Below are 23,649 nucleotides of genomic sequence, written 5' to 3'. Positions count from 1 at the left end.
AAAAAGCACATGCTCATTGTTAGCTTAATTTAATATAAATAAATTTGAAAATGCAAAATTATCCAAAATGAGCCACTCTTCTCCTAGGCCCATATTTCAGCAAGGACCACTAAGAATTTTAAGGTATATTGATTGTATATTAAAGTTTAAAATGTCAGGATTAAGACATGAAGAAAACATGAGAGTTCCAAAATGAAATCATGAGATCGCTTGCAGAAATGGATGTACAGCAAAGAGGCCTATTTAGTGAATCTACAGAACAAAGAAAGATGAAGAATTAGTTGCACAAATGTGCCCCAGTCCTTTCTTCCCAGGACTTATTTGGGGAAATGAGGAGCTGTTGTTGAGGGTCGCTCCTGCAGGACGTGGCACTAATTAGTCCATTAAGTCCATCCCTTGTTTGCCTCACTGCAACCTTTCCTAAAGGCAGTGGCAGGTCAGTGACTCAGGGTTTCATTGAGTCTCATGAAAACTGTGTTTTTGTTAGTAATGGAAGTTTTTCTGATGCTTAGCTTTCTTATTATCTGACAATGAGAAAACATGGTAAATTGTAAATATATAGATCACTGTTAATCATTTCAAAGTGCATCAAGGGTTACATATTCTGTAAAAGTAGACCCAAGTTGTGTATTATTTCTTAATTATTCTTTAAGAATATTTAACAAGCATATGTTCAAGAGTGTACAGGTAGAAATTAGATATGATTATCTTTAAAATCTTTATTTTATAGTTGTCAGTGGAGTGTTTCCATTTTTTTTTGATATTAAATGAACACTCTATGAAACAATTAATTTTCCTCTCTTTTTGACACTAATTCTATCACCAATACTGCGAAAAAGAAACAAACCTATAAACAAAACTAAACAGTAAAACAATGTGTATGAGTCTAAATTCAGTATTAACTCCGATTTTAATATTTTACTCATCTCTATCTGACCTCCACAATCTATCAATCAATTATCTCATCAATCTATTGTGGGAGAGAGACACTTTAAATGAAGACACTCAACTTTCCTGAAATTATTTATGAAAAATAAAATGTTTCTCTTACCCAAAGTTTGCTTAATGAAATTCTAAAAAATACCACGCTTTTACTTCTAAAGATTGCAGAGACTTAATGTCGCTGCATTACCAGCAATATCATATTTGTGCACATGTTTGAATTTTAAAGGTTGAAATTGCACACTTGGCTGACTCGATAACGTTAATCTCACTAAGACACTATTTATATAAGAATAATTTAAGATAAAACCCAATCTGATAAAATTGGTATTTAACTTTTAAAGTAATAAGTTGTTATAAGAGGTATAATTTTTTAAAGAATTGATTCTTATAAATTCTTTTCTGGCAAAGTATTTTTTCTCTTATTATGATTACCTTAGGAGCACACATAGAAATAATTTTAATTCATAGAATGTTTGGATGTTATGATGATTGATTGGGTCTTATGATCACTATGATCATTACCTATACTTTTAAAGAGAAAAATATTTTGAATGTACAACTGAGAGAGAATTTCCTTAACTTATTAAAGCATTTCACTTCCAGTCAAAAGTCTATCACATCACCAGGACAATCATGCGTTCAACACTCATCACACATGTGCGCGCACACACACACACCCATAAATATACATATTATGAAGCAATCACTTTTATATTTGGAACAATACTCAGTTCCAGAAAAAGTGAATCTACTATAAGTAGTGTAAATTTAAGGGGAATCATTTCAGAGTTAGAGATGATTTACAAAATCATTTGGGCTTGCTAAAGAAAGCAAATTTCCAGGATGATTCCCCTAAAATCACACCTCATATCTCATAAACAAGAAAACTATTGTAATAGTTTTACAAAATATATTATCAATTTTCAGTTACATTATCATCACCTCATTTATATATTTCAAGGTTGAGGGTTTACTCTTTTGTGTCATCTTTTTTTACTTTAATTGTGGGTTCTTTTTCCTAATTCACTTGACACATTGTTAAATGAACTCTAAGCGTTTCCATAAATATACTTAATGATTGTTACCAATGGCAATCCTTAGAAGTCTGAAAATAGTTCACACTACCAGGTGAATGGGAGCTTGTGTAGGGCTCTTGGGTTAGGCGGCTGCTCTCACATATGAAGATCCAGATGAAATGTGAAGTTCAGGGTCTGCCAGCTTCCTTTTGCAGTTATCATTCAAGAGGGGAACTTAGGAAAGGGAAGAGGCATGGACGTGTGCTCAGCCTGTCATCTTCACAGACTGTCTATCCAGGTCCCACTATTCAAAGGAGAATATTCATTACTTCTTTATTTTTATGTTTTAGGTTCTGTGGAGTTTTGTATTATTCAAAAGATATGCATTGATCTTTTGGACGGTATTTAATTCTACTTAGTTAGTATCTCCTTTTAGTGTAGTGGTGGCTGTTTGTTGTTTGAATGTCAGCAGTACTCAGGACAACCACGTAGAATATTCAGGAAAGTCCTCTGCAGCATGACTGATGCGAGGCCGATTCAAATCCCAACGTTTAGTGCATCACTGTGGACCCTTCTCCTCTTCAGGAGTTAACAGGAGCATTTACATATGCTTTCTTCTTGTTCATAAGAAAACAGAAGTGGAAACAAAAGTGGCAAAATAACATAATTAGAAACCAAAAAAGTTTTCAAGTTTGTATAGGATCCTTTTATTAGAAACTAAACCATGTGCAGAGATTACTTGTGATGTTAGATTTTCCCTTGTTGACTATGAAATCAAATCAGCTGGTCTAGCATGCAGAAAAATATTTTTATTTATTTATTTTGGCTGCTTTGGGTCTTCGTTGCTGCACGCGGGCTTTCTCTAGTCGCGGTGAGCGGGGGTTACTCTTCCTTGCGGTGCGCGGGCTTCTCATTGCGGTGGCTTCTCTTGCTGCAGAGCACGAGCTCTAGGCGCGCGGGCTTCAGTAGTTGTGGCGCGTGGACTCAGTAGTTGTGGCTCGCGGGCTCTAGAGCGCAGGCTTAGGAGTTGTGGCGCATGGGTTTTGTTGCTCTGCCGCATGTGGGATCTTCCCAGAGCAGGGATTGAACCCGTGTCCCCTGTATTGGCAGGCGGATTCTAAACCACCATGCCACCAGGTAAGTCCCTAGCATGTAGAAAAATGGAACACCATTTTTCCACTAAGGTGTATTTCTAAAATAGATTTGGTTCAGCTTAGATATGAGTGGAAATGGCATTGATTTAACTTCAGCTAATATTTATTAGGTGGTCATTTAGCCCACATCATTTTTTTACTGTGAAATGGAAGTATATATATTCATATGTAAAGTAATAAATGCATGTGGCTTTAGGGAGAGATTTTTAAATTTTTTAATAATAGACAATTATGTGTACATAAATATACAAATGAATTTTGGCAGACAGCCTCTAAAATGGACCCTGATGACCTGTGCTTCATGGTATTCACATCCTTGTGTCCTCTTCTCCCTTTGACTCTGAGCTGGACCTTGTGGTCTGTCTTGTAAGGAAGAGAATATGGCAAAAAGTGATTGAAGCTCTCCTTTGAAATTTGATTACAGAAAGACTTTGACCTTCATCTTGCTTGCTCTCTTTCAATCTCAGTTCTTGTTTTGAGTGAATAGGAGATACTCCAAGTTAGAGGCATCCAACTAAATTGTGCGCAGTTTACTGACCACAGAATCTGTGAGATAATAAATGTATGCTTTTTTAAGCCACAAAGTTTTAGAGTAATTTGTTATGAGGCAATAGATAATTCATAATTATAAAATATGCACTAAAATTTAATTCATTCTATTTTTGTTATTAATATTAATTTTTAGCCATTTCTATGTTTGTTAAATTTATATTTGATGCCCCAAATCTTGAAATACAGTGGACCCTTGAAGAATCAGGATTTGAACTGCACTGCTCCACTTATACGGAGATATTTTTATCACTAAATACATACTCCAGTACTACATGATCTGTTGTTGGTTCAGTCCATGGATGCAGAACCACACATAAGGAGGAGAATCTAAATTGTATGCAGATTTTCAACAGTGCGAGCGTTGTTGCTCCTAACCCCAGTATTGTTCAAGGCCCAACCATAATATTATTTGATTGGTTTACAACTATTTGTAATAACCTATTACAATGGACTATATCCCAGCTTGGATTTTGTAAACAATGTCAAAAGGGTTTGCTTACAAGGAAGAATGAAATATTCCCTCCCACTTCCATTTATTTTTACTAGTCCCTTGGTCAAGAATTAAAGAATTACATTTTGGCTATGAACTTGCTTATTTTCATTGTGAAGATGCTGTGACAATTTCTGGGATTATACATTTCATACATAATTGGTAAATTCCTGTTCTTACAGGACATTTATCTTAATTATGTTTTTCAACAAGTCTGTTTTAATATCACTGAGGTATTATAAACTTAATGATCATAAATATAAGTATCTAAAATCAAAAGATAATAATGGCTTTATGATCTACACCTTGATATTCTGTTGTTTGAAAATCAAGTTCAAAACAAAAGTAATTTCGTTTGATAACTGATGTTTGCGTAAAAATGGTATTAATGCATCTGAAACTGTATAGCAATACAGTTTATTGGCACTTAGCTAATTCATATAAGAAACAAAGCAAAAACTCAGTCTTGATACTGTAAGCAGGCATATAAGCACTCCAGTTTTATTGTGTTCTAATTTACTCCAGTAGCTAGCTGCAAGCTGTTCAAAACATAGAAGATTCACAGAACGTAAGCATCAACTGATAGAGCTTACACCCAGATCAAAATGAGTCGGACTATATTAGGGAAATGAGCAGGTGTGAGCACTGAAGGTTTATTTTGGGCGACGATTATATTATGTCAATCAGGACATTATGTTCTTGTGTAACGATCAGCTTTTTGAGGTTTAGGCTCATAATGGGGGGTGTGTAGCTCTGCCTACATCTTTGCCCATCTTTAGCAGCAAAAGCTGCTTTTGTTAAAAATCTAGTGATTTGAGTCACGTAGTTTATCAACTGGAAAGGGAGAGGTTGTTGACTTTGGGAGAGGTGAATGGTCTCAGATTTTGTGAGACCGTGTTAGCTCTGGATGGGAAGAATGAGAGGATTTCTGTAACTTCTGCAGTTGGTGTGTCCACAGAACCCCGGGGCACAGCAGTGTGGAAGAGAAGCTCAGAGGGCATTGGCCATGTAGAGGACTTAGATGAGACAATATGTCAATCATTTCTTTAGATACATGCTATATTTTGTTATAAATGCTACACAATATGTAGCATTGTTAAAAATGAAGAACTTAAGAGGTTTGAGATAATATTAGGTTGATTTTTTTAAATGTCCAAAATTAGTTCTTAATGCTATTAATTACTTACCTAGTATATTCATAAAGTAATACAATTACTTAAAAAAGAGAAACATAAAAATTATATATTCACATTTAGAGAAAAGAAAGTACCCTTCTATTTGAAAAATGGGGACAGTATATTTATTTCAAATTATACATTATAGAGCTTATCCATAGCTACTAGCTTTTAAACTAGTCAGAGGGAATCACATGTTAGTTGGGTTAATTCAATGCACATTATGAACAAGACTTTTCATTGAATTTAGTTGATGAAAGTTTTACTTGATTTTATGTGTTTATTTATTTTGTTTTCATACTCTTTAAGTAGAAATTTGCACTGTCCTTCAGAAGATTTAGGTAAGTCAAAGGAGTGTGTTTTTCTGTTGCATTTATTTACTAGTTTCCATGAAGTCCGCAAGAAAACATTAAAAAGTGAAATTGAATGAAATAAAGAATATATCCAGCACAATAAAACTGAGTGCATGCCTCGAAGAAAAGATAAAAGACTGCATACAAATCTAGGGCAAAAATGACAACAAACACAGCTGAAAATATTACCAGGGCCAGTACTCTTAACTCCATCTAAGTAAATACATTCTTCTTTTGGGCTGACATTATTTCAAGAATAAATGCTTTTTTTTTTTTTTTGCGGTACGCGGGCCTCTCACTGTTGTGGCCTCTCCCGTTGCGAGCACAGGCTCCGGACGCGCAGGCTCAGCGGCCATGGCTCACGGGCCTAGCCGCTCCGCGGCATGTGGGATCTTTCCGGACCGGGGCACAAACCCGTGTCCCCTGCATCGGCAGGCGTACTCTCAACCACTGCGCCACCAGGGAAGCCCTAGGTAACATCTTTGAAATGAAAAAAATATATAGAAATGCAGATATGATTAGTTGTTGTCAATTATTAGGGATGGAGTTAGGAGTGGGGAGAAAGAAGATACAATTAGGAAAAGGTAATGTGAGGGATCCTTGTAAAGATGAAATTGTTCTCTGTATTTTCTGTGGCAGTGGATACACAAACAAATAGATGTGATAAATTGCCTAGAACTAGATACAAACACACACACACCTGTGTGTACACACACACTCAAGTAAATACATGTGAAACTGCAGAAATCAAGGTTAAAGTCATAACTTGAATGTAAATTGATACAGCCATTATGGAGAACAGTATGGAGGTTCCTTAAAAAACTAAAAATAGAACTACCATATGACCCAGCAATCCCACTATGGGGCATATACCCTGAGAAAACCATGATTCAAAAAGAGTCATGTACCACAATATTCACTGCAGCTCTATTTACAATAGCCAGGACATGGAAGCAACCTAAATGTCCATCGACAGATGAATGGATAAAGAAGATGTGGCACATATATACAATGGAATATTACTCAGCCATAAAAAGAATGAAATTCGGTCATTTGTGTAGATGTGGGTGGACCTAGAGTCTGTCATACAGAGTGAAGTAAGTCAGAAAGAGAAAAACAAATATCATATATTAACACATATATGTGGAATCTAGAAAAATGTTATAGATGATCTTATTTGCAAAACACAAATAGAGACACAGATGTAGAGAACAAATTTATGGATACCAAGAGGGAAAGGGGGTAGGAAGAATTAGGAGATTGGAATTGAAATATATACACTATTGATACTATGTATAAAGCAGACAGCTAGCGAGAACGTACTGTAGAGCACAGGGAACTCTATTTGATTCACTGAGGTGACCTAAATGGAAGGAAATCCTAAAAAGAGGGCATATATGTACATGTGTAGCTGATTCATTTTGCTGTAGAGTAGAAACTAACACAACATTGTAAAGCAACTATATCAAATAAAAAATAATTTAAAAAATAAAGGCTACATTTTCTTATCATAACCTCCCTTTCCCTATTTCAAGTCTTCTTGAACACAGCTTTTTTGCCCTTTCCCTGTCTACCCATTTCTGTCCCCCTCTCACCTTAAAAAGCTAATTATAGGAATGAGACCGCTAAGCAATTGAAACTAACCCCGGATTTATGCTCTCCTGAATGCACACCATGCCTTACCTTGCCTAACCTGCTGATTTTCCAAGATAAAAAGAAGAATGAAGAATTAATTATTTAACAAATGACTAGCTCTCTACCCTCAGCAGCCCCCTAAGGAATCCTGCCGGCAGATCACTTGGCCAAGATAACATCTGAAGAGAGAGTCAGCCAGCTTGTATGCGATGGAGAATGATGCAGAACCCAACTTCCTCTCTCTATGATTCACTGAGATTTCCCCCCTTTTTTCCCTTTAAAAACTGTCATGGGGCTTCCCTCGTGGCGCAGTGGTTGAGAGTCCGCCTGCCGATGCCGGGGACACGGGTTCGTGCCCCGGTCCGGGAAGATCCCACATGCCGCGGAGCGGCTGGGCCCGTGAGCCATGGCCGCTGAGCCTGTGCGTCCGGAGCCTGTGCTCCGCAATGGGAGAGGCCACAACAGTGAGAGGCCCGCGTACCGCAAAAAAAAACAAACAAACACAAAAAACAACTGTCATGACTGAGCAGGATCTTCAGAGTTGGTTTGGTTACACAAGTCCACCTTCTCCCCAGCTTGCCAGCTTCTCTGATTAAAGCACCTTTCCTTTCTACTGAAACTTGCCTCTTGAATTATTGGCTAATGAGCAGAGAGAAGCAGAACCTGGGTTCAGTTACACTCTGGGGAAGGCACAACACTTAATGGGCCAAATAATTATTTTCTCCTTGATCCGTCCTTACAATTTTTGCCTTTCTGTTTCAGCTTTTGTCTTATCATTATTTTGAGGCTTTAATGATATCATTCATTGTTAATGGGTTGAAAAGACACCAGAAAGGGCAAGGTATTATTTCCATGTCATCTGAATTCCTATTATATGTGTGACCCACTGTGTATCTAAATCTCTATACACCATTGCACCTAATTATAGAATATCCTCAGTAGCATAAGACTGGAATAGGACTATTTGATGCCAAAAATATATACCACATTGATACTATAAATATCTACAACTTATTGAGAGGTCGCTATGCACCAGACATTACTCCATACAGTATTCCTCTATAAAGGGGCCCTTTGAAGCCCCATTTACTGTTGAAGAAACTAAGAAATGTAAAGAATGTAATTTGCCTACTGTCATGTAGTCAAGAAATGTTGAAATCTGATCCCAAACAATCAGTCTCCAAAGCATTGCTCTGAATCTTCACCCATTATTCTTTATTTTATCCTATGGCACCTATATCACCCATGTGCCTCTCTCTGTTATACTGACAACAGATAAAATACCAACATAGTCCCCAGATTCAGTCTGTTGTTTGAACAAAGACAAATGATTATAGTAATTGTTTTCTACTTATTTACCTTTGCAATTTATATATCCGTGCATGCAAACAATGATACAAAACCACTTAAGGGCTAATTTTTAATACTGTTGCATATCCCATAAGAAAATATTTGTCTCACTTTTTCAATTATGACGCATTATGGAAAAAATACATTTTAGGATAGAGTCAAATATGACAACACTCCTTTGGTTTTGTAGAAAGTAACTTGCAAAATATTTTTCTTCAAAAACTTTGTTTTAATAGTCTTTTAAAATGTCATAAATTTAAATTTTAAAAGGATAAAGTTTCCAACACTCTGAGAGTGAGTTAATCTTTATCACACTATTTAATTTTTTTTTAATGTGTCCACATGAAACCTTGTTTTATTTTTGTTTAATAGATCTTTACTGGAGTACAATTTTCCTCACAATACTGTGTTAGTTTCTGTTGTACAACAAAGTGAATCAGTCATATGCATACATATATCCACATACCGTCTCCCTCTTGAGCCTCCCTATCCCGCCCCTCTAGGTGGTCACAAAGCACCGAGCTGATCTCCCTGTGCTATGCTGCTGCTTCCCACTAGCTATTTTACATTCAGTAGTGTATATATGTCTCTGCTACTCTCACTTCACCCCACCTTCCCCCTCCCTGCCCCACCATGTCCTCAAGTCCATTCTCTATGTCTAAGTCTTGGTGGAAGACCTAAATAGACATTTCACCAAAGAAGACATACAGATGGCCAAGAGGCACATGAAAAGATGCTCAACATCACTAATTATTAGAGAAATGCAAATTAAAACCACAATGAGGTACCACCTAGCGCCAGTCAGAATTCTCATCATCAAAAAATCTACAAACAATAAATGCTGGAGAGGGTGTGCTGGAAAAAGAACCTTCCTGCACTGTTGGTGGGAATGTAAATTAATTGTTCCTTTGAGTGGGACTTCAAGATGCCCATCACAAGGTGGAGAGGCATTAATGTCTATATAATCACTGAAAACTCTTTGTCTATGAAGAACATAAATCCCCTGCCAATCCATTTTCCCTTAGTACAAAGTTTTTAACAATTTTCTTTTCAAAACAATGAATTACTGCAATACCGCATGTGTTCTCTAAATCTCTGTCTTTTGTGTTAACAGCCATGACTACAAGTTTACACATCATTGATTTCTTTGGGGGTTGGCAGGAATTCACTAAGTTTCTTGTAATGGAAGGATTTAATTTTGGTACATGTCCAAAGCAAAGAAAACACATTCTGCTTGCTATTTTCAGTAATACCACAGAATAAAATCAGTCTTCATAATATATTAAATAGAAATTATATATCATAGAAAATATTCATGAATTAATATTATATTTATATTTTTGTTTGTTTAATATATATAAAGCATTTTAAAGGACTAGCTCAATATAGAAATGAAAGGATAAAACATGAGAAAATATTCTCTTTCCTTCTTCCTTCTTCTATTGTCTTAACTTACTTATAATTTGTGACATTTGCACCCTTAGGAAAGAAAGAAGTCACTAAATCCCCTGCCCTAGTGTTAGTGTTATTGATAAAAGGAAAGGAAATGAGCACGTTATCTTTCTTCACTTAGAGAAAAAATTAATAACATGATATTTGAAGCAAAAGTAATAAAGAAGAACCCCCATCTCTTTATTCTGGCCTGCTGATTGAACTACCTTTTTGGGGTTTGCTAAATGAAACATAACTTGCACACAAAGCAGGAAGGACAGTAGCACCCCTGAGTGAGTGAACCAGAGCCGAGTGTGATGACTGCCATCTGCTCACCAGTGCCACCGGTGGGCTTTTACCTTCTGCCGGGGGGGCTGCACTTCTGCTTAGAGCACACATAGAATACCCAACCAAGTTTTTCTGCAAGTAAATCAAGTGCTTCACAACTTAGTATGTTCTTAAACATACTTGGGCAATTTGGGGTTACTCATTCCAAGCAATTTTAATACCTCTTCTTTTCCTGGAACAAAACCAGATATTGCAATGAACACTATAAAAAATTGGACCCAGTGTAGTTGGGAATGTAACTCATTTCCCCTGGATTGTTCCACCCTGATGCCCTGATAAATTCCCATATGCATTTCGATAATTTAACTGTGGAAAGAGTCCTTAGGGATATTTATTTGTTTTATTGTTTTGAGTAAAAAATACTGCTAAGATGTTTTTTGCCAACTTCAAAATGACCCCAAGGATTTGTAAATATAGGAAAAACGTGTATCGTAAATGATGGGAACAAAAGTAAAATGATTCTAAACTCAAAATAATTTGCAGTTTAGAATCTATCATGAGATTCTTCCTATGAGACATAAATTCTTCCTTAATGATTAATGTTTTCAAAATATTAATTCAGGTAAGTAAAGAAGTCCCATTACCAGCAAAATTCTCTTCTGCTACATGTTTAAATAATATATCTCCAAAATATGTATAATAATGCAAACAACATAGACAGTCTCCAATTTTGATTTGATTTTCAATTGAGGGTTAGTTATCAACAGGACACTGAGCAATGTTGAGTCTTATTACATTTTAAATTTATAGAATTAATTACAAGTTCCTAATTTTTCAATTGCCTTGGCTATGTTTTGTATTAAAAGAGAAGAACGAACCATGGCAAAGCTAATTTGTTCCAGGCATTTTAGCTAAATCAAAAGTGAAATAAACTGTATTCTATGTTGAGTTGAAAACAATTAATTGATCTGCTCTGTTATATCTTATTACTCTCCCATATGCTATTAACTTAAATAGATGATCTTATACTCACTTTCCCTGGAGCAACTTGAACCTTTTCTAAGTTATAGTCAAAATAAAAAGGCATCATTTGTCACAAGAGAGCGAACCAGAACCAGAATATCTGAATCTCAGTAAATCTGTTTCTTTCGAATTACTGGTAATTTGGCAGAATTTAATCTTCCAAATTCAGTCATATATTCCACTCTGACACTTCTAACCGGGTTTCCCTATTCTCCTTGGAGCTATTTGTATTTTTCTTGAGGATAATAAGACAAGGCTGATAGAGGCTCCTTAGCGCCTGCTGTATCACCTCAATACCGTCATGCATATTGATGAGTGAAACCCTTTTCTGATCAAGATTTGTGCTTGTGTGTCCAGTGTGTAATAGTATAATTAGCTTGGAGCTTCTGAACAAGACTAAATTGAAACACTTTGACTTAAACACATGGAAAAAGCAGAGTGTAGCTTTTCTAATACTCTCTTCAGCGTTCAGAAAGGGTAGAAAAGTTTACTGTATCCTTCTCATTACCCTTATTGTGTCAGTCCAGGTGTGCCATGAGTCATGGGACACATTTTGTCACCTGCATCTGTCTCGAGACATCACTTACAGTTCACATGCAACTACTTCAGTGTAAGACATTCTCCACCTGAAAGAACAGAACTCACCAGTTCAAATTTTTCACATCAGTTGGTGACTTAGTAACTCCTGCACAAGATGAAATTTTGTAAAGTCTCAGGGATGTCATACTCAATTTGAACTGTTCTTAAATTTACTAAGACAAAAAAGTTTTTTTTTGTTCCTCAGAAAAGAGGGAAAAGTAGATTTATAAGAAAAGGCATCAGCGGATGACAGCTACAGACGCCAATGTTACACATCCGTGTAGATCTCCAAAAGCCAAAAGTTACTGGCATAAACCTAAAACCATTTTAATAATAGCAATACATAATAATATTACTATATAATGATAATAATGATAATTATATAAACTCTCATTGAATCGGGGTTTACAATGTTCCAAGGATTGTTTTAAATAAACTCTTTATACATTGTCTTTCAACCAATGAATAGAGTACTCTTTTCACATTGATTAAAGAGAAAAGAAACTAAGATTCAGTGAGGTTAAAGCTTTTGCCAAGTTAGCTAGTAACTGGCAGAAGCAGGGTACAGATACACTTGTGCCTGATAGCATTAAACTACCACTTAAGTAACAGACAAACAATGGTAACTGAAAATACTTATTCCTCACAGTTTGTTAATATACACTGTAAACTGGTGGAAATCCTACGCACGTCAATTTGAAAATATCCACCACCGTATAAACTGAACTAAATATTCCTTGTACTGTGTATCTTGAAAACCTTCAGCAAGCCATAGATTAAAGATATTCAATGAAGCATTTTCAATAAGGAAAACAACAGGATGCACTACAACAGCGTTATTTAAAAGAATGATAGTGATTCATCTCTGCTGATGTGAAAAGATCTTCAAGGCACGTTAGTAATTTTTTAAAATCAAGCTTGGAGTAAAGGAACACAGGAAACAAGGTGTGCCCTACATTTGCCTGAGCTAATTGATTCAAGAGAGTTTCCAAGCCCTGGTGCAGGAATATTGACCCTGAGTTGAGGAGAGGGAAATGGGCGTTTGAGGAGTCCAAGGTGGTCAGAGTTCACAGGACTGAGTACCAAAGAAAGAGCAGCACAGAGGAGACACAAGAAATCTGCAGAGGGGCTCAGTCATGTCAGCACATGCTGAGGAAACTAGTATAGCACAGGCCAGGAGAAACTATGTGAGGAAACTGAGACTGGAGAGAACTCCATTTAAACAGATAGAAACAATACCCAATGCTCAAAACATAGCTGTGTGGCCCACCTCATGACCATGGGATATTTGATAGTATATACACAGGGTTTTACGACAGTAGTGAGGGAAACTCGCCCAAAACATTGATCTTGTATCAACTAACAAACGCAGAAAACCCCAAAGGATCAAACTCTAAGTAATTTAACAAAATACTAGATTAAACCTGAGAGATAGCTGTAGGAACGTAAATATCCAGCATACGTTAGAATTCAAAATGGTTAGCTTTCAATCATAACTTAGCAGGCATTCAAAGAAACAAGGAAATAAAACTCTTAGCAGGGAGAAAAATCAATCAAAATGAATCTAGGAATGACGGAGGTGATATAATTAGTAGACAAAGGCATTAAAAGTTATTTAGCTGTATTCCGTATGTTCGAGAACCTAGAAGAAACATAAAACATGCTAAGTATAGATATGGATGATACTATGCAATGATTCAGGTGAAAATGATAATGGGTAAGATTGATAACAGATTAGATATCGCAGAAAAAAAGTGTACATACTGCGTTTCATATATATTTGTAGCTGTAGCATTCACATCGTGTCTATTATTTATTTCAGGTTTACATTTTGTCACAGAGTAATAGTTTGAGTAGCTGCGGTAAAAATCTTCATTTAAGGGCTTGGAATTTAATTTTAATATCCACATGAAATTGAAGGTACTAATGCCCTACTCTGCTAACATATATTCTTTACTACTATTGCAACAAATGCATGAAAATTAAGTGGATGCTTTACAAATAAACATGCTAACACAACATTTTATCTATATATATTATTTCCCATATTTATTAGAAATATTGAAGCCATGTTATTCACTCCACTATGATTAAAAGTCTTCTAATTGTGATAGTGTTCCTATTGTATGGTGTTATTGTTTGTTGAATAAGATTAATGATAAGAAAATATTGTAAGTCACATAATATTAGAGAATAATTAATCTTACTTGCTGTGCAATACATTATTAGTGTGGTGATGGAAAGAAATCTAAATGAAATAATTTATTCTATTCCATTAGACAATGACATGGTTTCACGAAGAATCAATAGAATTGCAAAAATGTTGAAAATCAGCTTTGTAATGAACTACAGTGAAACAAATTTTCATTAAAAGTAGGTGAAATCACACTGCATGATAATGAAGATTGACTCCTTGCATCTGTAATATTTCTAAGAAAGGAAAAGTTCTGGAGAAAAAGATAATTCTAACACTTATGAGAGTTACTCAATATGACTTTTCAATTAGTGAAATCTTTACATGCTATTTATTGGAAATATATTTATTTTTCTAGTCATTGATTGGGCATTAGAAGAAATACCAGTTATGGTGGTCAGTAGCATGGATGCTACTCATCATAAAAATATGCCAGGTGTTTTTAGCAATTCATTATGCTATTTATCAGCAATATTTAGACTCTAAGAATCGTAGAGAAAAATTTTAAAAACACAAATCAGAAATGATCAATGCCACTAATATATGAAAAGTAATTTCTCAAATCAATTTTCTCTTAGGGTGTGAAACAAGATTAAAAGATGTACTAGTATTTTAGCCTACAATTAGAAGCAATATGGATTTCAAAGAATTGTTTAAAAATCATCATTCTGAAAAAAAATGTAGAATCTTTTTATTCATTCATTAAAAAACTCAACAGGGCTTCTCTGGTGGCGCGGTGGTTGAGAGTCCACCTGCCGATGCAGGGGACACGGGTTCCTGCCCCGGTCCGGGAGGATCCCACGTGCCACGGAGCGGCTGGGCCCGTGAGCCATGGCCGCTGGGCCTGGGCGTCCGGAGCCTGACGGGAGAGGCCACAACAGTGAGAGGCCCGCATACCGCAAAAAAAAACAACAAAAAACTCAACATTCGAAGGAAAACATTGTTAAATTTTATATCATATTTTATGTATACATATAAAGTTAAATGAGTATTTTATGCTAAGAGGAAATAAAACTAATCTTATTAAATGAAGATATTTATTATAGAATTTATCAATTACCTTAATTTTAAAATTTTCCTTGTTCTTCAAGGGTTTTTAGTTTCCACCCTTTAGGTTTTTAGAAAAGGAAAGTTTTAAAGTTACTGATTTTAAAATATGTTGCTATTTTGATACTATTAAATTATGTAATTAGTAGATTAAAAGATTTGTCTGAATTTACATGATCAGATTTGGGAGACTGATGCATTTGGAGCAGATATAGGAATTGATAGCCAGAACTCAGGAAGAGTTAGTTGAGCTACAGCATGGTTTAATCACGGGACTAATACAATGTTTTAGATACATTTAAAACTTCTATACACACTTCTTTTGAGATAAACTGCATTTATTTTCATTTCATTTCTAAATATATTATTTTAAGTTGGTTTTCGTGAAGTGTGCAATTACAACAAAAGTTTGAAAATCAGCAGCAATGATGGAATAGAGGAGATTTGGGTCTCACTTTAGAAGACAGATTTAGAACTTCTGTGTGAGGGAGAATTTCCTGGATGGAAGAGTTCTTGGGTCTTCTTGAGTGGGGTTTAATCTCTGACTTTCTTTTGAGTGAAACTCCTCCCTGCTCATTTCTGTGTCAGAAAGCATCTTCCTGGATGGATGTTTCCTTGACTTAAGTACTTGAGTCTTTCCATTGAGTAGGACGCCTCCTGACTTTTTTCTATTGAGCAGGAATCTTCCCAGCTCTTTTGCGAAGCCTGTTTTGTTCCTTTCTCTGGTCTAATCCCATGGGTAATTCTCATTCCACAGTGCAGCCCCCCTTACACACACTCTTTCTTTGCTGACTCTATGTTCCACCACTATGGCACTACTTTGGGCCAATATCTCCAAAATAGAATAATTTGACAAAGGGTAATTTGCAACTTCATGGCCTCTTTGGGAAACATGAAATCTCCCCAAACCAGCTCATCTGAGACCTTTCCCATCCCCTGTTCCTTGTTACTCCTTTTGACTACCTTCTGTCTTCCTTCAGCTCTCTTGAATCCTTCAGTCTTCCCAAGTTCAAAACCTGAACCTCCTTCATCCTATATTAACCCCTGTCCTAAGACATTCCCTTCCTAGCCAAGCCCCTCAACTCCCTGCAGTAACTTAAAATCACCCATAGGGGTACCTGAAGGGCTCAGAGATTCCAAGAGCAATGACCTGAGGCTGAAAAACATAATTTGAGGCAGGCCCTGTAGCAAATCTGAACCACAGTTTCAGGTGTAAGAGATTCCAAATCATTTACTCATTATTTACTTATTCCGCTGTAAAAGCTGATTATAAAAGACAACATCGGTAGAATTACAGAGTTGATTTGATCATGTGATTAAATAAAATCATAGATACCTGACGAATATATTTTACCTATTTAATCAAAGTGATAGTATATAATTTGGAAGCAAACATAGAAGGAGGCAACACATAATACCATTGTCAAAAATCTCAATTTTCACAGCAAGACAATTTTGTTTTTGTTTGGTTACTTTATTTTATTTTTTTCCTGGGTTGGTTTTATAATCTCAGACACTATATAAATAACACAAATCACAATACCTGTAAAAATCTCAGACACCTGGGGAAATCACACAAAAGGTAAAGATTAGCAAAGTCATCAGTTCAGCCTTGCTATATAGACACCACCAAAGTATTGCAGGGATGCATAAATATTTTGAAATATGTTTAAATAATATGTCTTGACTGCCAGTAACATATTTCCAAGCAAATGTTATTGAAAATGTTCGGACTATTTACAAAATTCGTAGGATATCTTTTTATTTATAGAAATAATATAAGATCTTTTTTCTCCAGTTACCTGATCAAGATTGGGCTCACTAACCTAACCTATAGCTAGCTCAGGGAACCCTACTCAGTGCTCTGCAGTGACCTAGATGGGAAGGAAATCCAAAAAAGAGGGGATATATGTATACATAGAGCTGATTCACTTTGCTGTATAGTAGAAATTAACACAACATTGGAAAGCAACTATACTCCTATAAAAATTAAAAAGAGTGGGCTCACTGGTTAATTATTTAAATACAGTCTCACACATGAACAGTCTCTTTGCCTCAATGGTTGTTTTATATTTGTCATTTCCTTTTGCCATTTTCCATAATAGCAATGAATATTTGTTTCCCATAAAAACACAAATTTTGCTTAAAGCAATAAATACATGTATGTGTAGATATTTTACTACATATATTAATACAAAAATCTAAAGAGCTCCTCTCTAAGGGAGCCACCAAGACATACTACATGGTCTAAGAGTTTGCCTGAAGAGGAACACCTCTTCAATTAAAATCGTATAGATGAAGAAAGATTGTGTGCAGGTAATTAACTTTTTAGCTGCAGTGACAGGGCATTTGGTGGAGGGGTTCCCACTAGTTTTATCAGTTTGTTAGATTCTTGCTGCCTCTCCCCATGTCTTCCAGTACTTCATAGCCTATGTCTGTTGGATGGATTCTGTGGGAGGCAGCCAGCAACGTGTGCTACTTTGACATTAACAAAATGTCACATTAACAAAAATCACAGTGTTTTCCAGGCAGGGTTGAGGACCCAGTTACTGAGCACAATATTCAGATTTATGAATTATAATCACAATGAGATACATTTTGTACATCCACTAAGATACCTAAAACTATAAACACTGAAAGCCCCAAATATTTTCACGAATGCTTAGCAACTCTGACTCTTGTCTATTGTTAGTGGTAATGTAAAATGCTACAATCTCTTTGGAAAAGATGTAGAAATTTCTTATAAAGTCAAGAAACACCATACCACACAGAAATTGTACTCCTAGTTATTTATCCAACTGATAAAAACATATGTCCACACAAAGGCTTGTATGCTCAGAATGTTCATGGAAACTTTGTTCATCATAGTCAAACCTGGAAACAACACGAATGTGCATCAAACTATTTCGTATTTATACAAAGCCCTACTATTCTGCATAGAAAGGATTGAGCTACTGATATACATAAATGGATGGCTTTCATTTCTTTTTCTTTGTGGGAAAAGAAAATCCTGGATGCAAAACAATATCTGGTGGCCTCAGAGTGACCAGGTTGTGGTTGTTGAAAAGGAATTATGACAAGGGAAACATTTTGAGTTTTTAAATATATTTATGTTGTGATAGGAATATGAACACACTTGTCAAAACTTAGCAGATTATATGTGTAGGATTTATGCTTCTCACTATATATACACTTTATCCAAAATAAAATACTGGAAACAAAAATTATCCAGGCTTATGTAGTTTATCTCCTTGCTCTACTTAGCAGTTAAGTAAAAGAGCATTAAAACACAAACAAAAAACCCCTGCTGTTAATTCAGGATTAGAGTGTGTCAAAAAGAGCAAGAGAACATCAAGAGAAAGAAATTGCAATTATTAGAAAGGGAATAGTTAAAACGAAGGGTTATGGGCAATTGACTATAGAGAGAAGGAAGTGAACCTTGGAAGGAAATCAATTGGCAAATGTAGAGGGGTCAAGTCTGGTCAAAGGAAAGGTTCAGGGGGAATAACCAAGCAAAATGCTGGAAACACAAGAAGTCGTGGTCAGCGAGTTCAAAGATCAGATTTCATATGATTCCAGGATTCTAAGTTTGACAAGGTCAAGGGTATGTAGATGTGGGTGATGGATGGCCATACCATGGTCTATTTGTGTCCTAGGGCTGCTATAACAAGGTATCACAAACTGAGTGACTGAGAACAGCAGAATTTATTATCTCATGGTTTTGGAGGATATAAGGTCAAAATCAAGGTATCAGAGGGTCATGCTCCCTCTAAAAGCACTAAGGAAGGATCTGTACGAGCCCTCTCTCCAGGCTTCTGGTAGCCTCAGGTTTTCCATGGCTTACCCATGGTGCCATTTATGAAAGTTATCAATAGACAATCCATATGACATCACTTATATGTGGAATCTAAAGTAAGACACAAATGAGCCTATCTATGAGACAGAAACAGAATTACGGACATAGACAACAGACTGGTGGTTGCCAAGGGGAGGGGTGGAGCGGGAGGTTGGGGTCAGCAGACGTAAACTTTTACGTATAGAATGGATAAACAACAAGGTCCTACTGCAGAGCACAGAGAACTATATTCAATACCCTGTGATAAACCATAATGGAAAAGAATATTAAAAAAGGAATGTATATAAATTATATATACATATATATGTGTCTAACTGCATCACTTTGCTGCAAGCAGAAATGAACCCAACATTGTAAATCAATTATACTTCGAGTAAAAAAAATTGACAAAAAAATAAAAGGGGCCTCAAACATTACTGGATATTGGCAGGAAAAATAAAAGAGATCAATAAGCAATCTATACTAGGAATAGAAAGCCAAACTGAGGACTGTCACCCAGAAGACAGCCTCTCAGATAATTTTGAGGAACTGCTCTTACGAAGCATGGTTTCCAGCACAGTTTTATGTCTTGTCAGAACAAAAAACCTTAAACAATTCAAGGATACTTTCCTTCAAGGTTGTAAAACAAAACAAAAACAAAACAAAACAAAAGAGATCAGTACAAACGTAGTATGGTCTTAGCACCTGGGAAGGGAGTCTTATCATCAAAGGAGGACCAGCCCTGGCGTCCCAGGAAGGGAGGCATTTCATCTTTGTTTTCAACATGGATATTCTTTACTTCCAGTCAAGGCACTCTTGTCTTTAATAATTAAAGTACATGTACAATGTATGTCTGATAGGCCACAAACAGGCTCTTTTAATTGGCATCAAATTCAAGTTAACTCATGTATAAGCCAGAATGACTTCCCCATTCTTCAATATGTGAAATTTTCTTTTATTGGTGCTTTCCCTTTGTCTTCATACAGCCTTTCTTCTATGCCTGTCTCTCTCTCTCTCTCTCTCTTCACGTGACACTCTTTCTATATACAAGTTTCTGTGTCCAAAATTTCCCATTTTTATAAGGACAGAGTCATACTGGATTAAGGACCAGACTAAAGACCTCATCTTAACTAATTACATCTGCTACAAACCTATTTGCAAAAAAGACACAGTCTGAAGTACTGGGGATAAGGACTTCAACATATGAATTTAGGGGGGCACAATTTAAGACATAGCACAGGTATAGGGAACTGGCTCATTAAAGGAATTGAAACATTAGTGATGGGTATTGAGAATGTTGAAGGAGGGATGATAGTGTAACAGAGAACAAACCTGACTCCATATTGGATCTATTTCCTGTAGCTCTAACCCTTGTGTTCTGTTGCCTGTGCTGAGTACTGCTGCCTCTGCATCTTTGTAAACGATTGTTGCCTATAGCCTGAGATACACAGGATAGAACATTCTCAAGGCTCTGCCTCCCAGGTTTGACCTTTAAAGGTATAACACTTTCCTGTTCATATAGAGATAAAAGTTGCCGAACAGAGAATGACATTTGTCTTGCTGGAGGTTTATAGGAATATCTGATCTACGTGGACAGCAGCAAGAACAAAGAGTTCTGACACCAAGAAGTTTGCAATGACCAGGCACATCCTGTCCCCTTTTAGTATAAAAGAAGCCTGAATTCTGACTCGAGTAAAATGGTTCTTTGGTTTTCTTCTTTAGCCATGTTAGAAACCTGACTGCTTTTTTCACTCACTAGCCTTTAGGCCAGCGGTCCGCAACCCCAGGGCCGTGGACCAGTACCAGTCCTTGGCCTATTGCGAACCGAGCCACACAGCAGGAGGTGAGTGGTGGGCGAGTGAGGAAGCTTCATCTGTCGCTCCCCATTGCTCGCATTACTGCCTGAACCATCCCCCTCGCCCCCCAACGTCCGTGGAAAACTTGTCTTCCATGAAACCGATCCCTGGTGCCAAAAAGGCTAGGGACTACAAAAAGGCTTTAGACTACACTTATCTCTATAACATACAGAAAAAAAGTTCTATAAATGGAATACTTCTATGTTGCCTCAAGAGAGACTAAGTCATCAAATAGTAGTAAAAAAGCAGAATATTACAGTTTGAAGAAACTTTTTATGTGGTTACTACATTATGATCCATGAATGAGCAGCCTCAGTATTACCCGGGTACTTCCTAGAAATGCAGAATCTTACTCCATCCAACCCTATGGAATCAGAATTTGCATTTTAATATTACCCCCAGGTAATTGGTGTGCACATTAAATTTTGAAAAGCACATATTTTGGCTTTCTTTATTTGATCAAATTTTGTTTGGTAAGTAAGAAATTTATTTTCTAAGAAATTAAAACTCAGAATCAGAAGAAGAATTCATATCCACACTTTCATCCTTGAGCTCTTTCTGCCAGGACACTTTTATTTTTTTGGCTGTAGTCTTAAATATATTATTTTAAAATAGTATATTCTTTTTCAGAGAATAATTAACACACATCTTAGATGTGCCTAAAGATACACAGACATCATCAATGCTGTCAAGACAATTCTGTCACTTTATGTTACTATATTTGAAGTAACTTTAAAACTTCCAACTACTAATTTTGACTGGGATTAGGGGTGATGGTGGAAAACATGCTGTTTGATATATATGACAACTACTTTTATTTCAAAGTGGTCGTGGAAATGCCCATAATAGAAGAAAAATTATTCTGTACAATTCAGGAAGTCAACAAGATCCTGAGTATTAACAAGAAATTCATGTAAAACCCATGTACAAATGAGAAAACATGATGAAAAGTGCTGACCTGATGAATATATTGAATTAAGTTGTACTTATTTTATTCCCAGTTTTGCTGATTTTTTAAAAATATCACAGAGGCACTGATTAGATTGTCTTGCAAAATATTAAATAAAATCCCCACATATTTTACTTACAATGAGTGCCTTATATTCTGAAGAGAATGATCTGACATAAAGCTATTTAAAGGAGATCACTTAAACTTAAGTAATAAAAGTTTCAATCTAAATATCTTCCTTTGCTATATCAATTATAATGTCAACTGGTGACACAAAATTTAAAGTTAGAACACAGCCAAAAAGAAAAATCTGGCAATTTAAACAGAAGATTAAACAATAGATTTATAAGAGAGAAGGCTTTTTGTTATAATTATCCTATCTGTGCCTTTTTATACATTGTCAAGCTACATTATTTTTATAAATATTCTACAGGAGAAAATAATATATTTATTTTAAGCAACCTAAAACTTAATCTTACTTATTGTATTATAGTTCACTTATATTGGAATTTCTTTGGTAAACTTAAAAGAACATACATCCATTTTTACAGAATTATATTGACCACAATTAGTTTTTCACAATACACTTTCTCTCCTAACCTGTCAAATCTGTCATTTAATATATACCATACACAATGTCATTCCTTAAAAATCAATATGAAAAAAATCACATGTTCAAGATATAAACATATTCAGGATATTTCGTTATTTTCTTTATTGTTTAAAGTACTGGGAAAAGAGCCAATACATTTAAAATTGAAGTAATAATGAGATACAGCACAAGTCACCAAGGCCAAAACAAGAATGACTAGATTGATTGGGAGAATTTGATCTTTCCACTTTTAGCATGAGCTATGAAAGACAAATTATTTATAATTAATAGTTATGAAAGTAGACCTCTATCTTCTTAAGTGGTAATATAGATAGGAAATATCAATAGATTGCTCATGGATAGATTGATAAATAGTCTTATAAAAGAGACAGATACATGGATAGATGACTGATAATTATATGTAACACTTGGAAAATACATTTTTATTTTGTATAAAATTCTTGTACAGATTATAAGACACATTTTAATAATAGCGATAAGCCTTGTAAGTCCAGGTGCAGTGTGACATATAGTGGCTATATCAAGAAAAACCACCCTGACTCCATTACTTACCAGCTGTGTAAATGCCCTGCAGTCATTGAATTTCCAAATACCTTTGCTTCCTTCCCTGTTAAAAGGTGCAGTAACAAAAGGTCACCTCCCAAGGATAAAATCGAATAAATCTATTAATATATAAACAATATTTGCATAAAAGCAAGTATAAACGTCATCTGAACATAATGTGAGAATGTATTTGTGGTTTATCTGGGTTTCTCAGATTATATCTGCATGACATAACAAGACTATTAGTATCACATATGTATAACATATACCTAGATCTACATTTAATTTAGAGGTAACACCACCAAAGTGTCAAATTCATGAATCAAGAAGTCTTTCATGATACTTTTGTATTAATTTTTAACTTAGATATGGCCCTTTTCATTTCTTTCCGAGAGCAACTAATATATCTAAAGCGAGAGATGTCTGCTCTTGAATTCAATTTTATAACACAAATATATAATAATGTAGTTATTATAAGTATAACAGTATCATATGTAAATAATTATTAATTTACCATAACAATGTAATATGTAAAAGGTAAAGGACTTTGCATGTACATTTCAAAGTTAATTAGGTAAATAATAAATATTCCACTGAGCATGACAAAGAGAAAATTAGATT

This window comes from Orcinus orca, chromosome 4 (assembly GCF_937001465.1).
Source record: "Orcinus orca chromosome 4, mOrcOrc1.1, whole genome shotgun sequence".
Classification (NCBI taxonomy): Eukaryota; Metazoa; Chordata; class Mammalia; order Artiodactyla; family Delphinidae; genus Orcinus; species Orcinus orca.
Note: the sequence above shows the minus strand (reverse complement) of the source record.